The sequence below is a fragment of the Trachymyrmex cornetzi genome, unplaced genomic scaffold (genome assembly GCF_001594075.2).
Source record: "Trachymyrmex cornetzi isolate Tcor2-1 unplaced genomic scaffold, Tcor1.1 scaffold422, whole genome shotgun sequence".
Lineage (NCBI taxonomy): Eukaryota > Metazoa > Arthropoda > Insecta > Hymenoptera > Formicidae > Trachymyrmex > Trachymyrmex cornetzi.
The window spans coordinates 30320-30765 of record NW_017298983.1 but is presented as its reverse complement, the minus strand read 5'-3'; positions in this window follow the sequence as shown (position 1 = coordinate 30765).

Here is a 446-nt window from a genome sequence, read left to right as displayed (position 1 = left end):
ATATATATATATATATATGAAATAAAATCTTCAGCTGCAGCTGTTGATCTTTTATTTGGATTATAGATTCGATTTTCATAGCTTAGTTAAGTACCTTGCATTTTTTAAATCTTATATTTTATTTAAAATACGGAAAATATCAACATAGCGCTGTTATAAAAGAGACTTCATGATTACAGGCGTTATACACATATTAATAAATGAATATGATAATAATCTATATTTATACATATAAACGAGATGTCTTAAAATACGCGACTCAAAATACTATAGCAGAAAAGTTTTCGAAAAATAATGTAAAAAGGTGTATAAATTTGTATTTTAGGTGATAATTTTTTAGATATATACATATATATATGGGGCATTCTTTCTCAAATCAGCCACCCGCCTGCGCATTTTATTTTTAAAGATAAAATTTTTTTCGAAGCGTCAAAATTTCCGCCTAA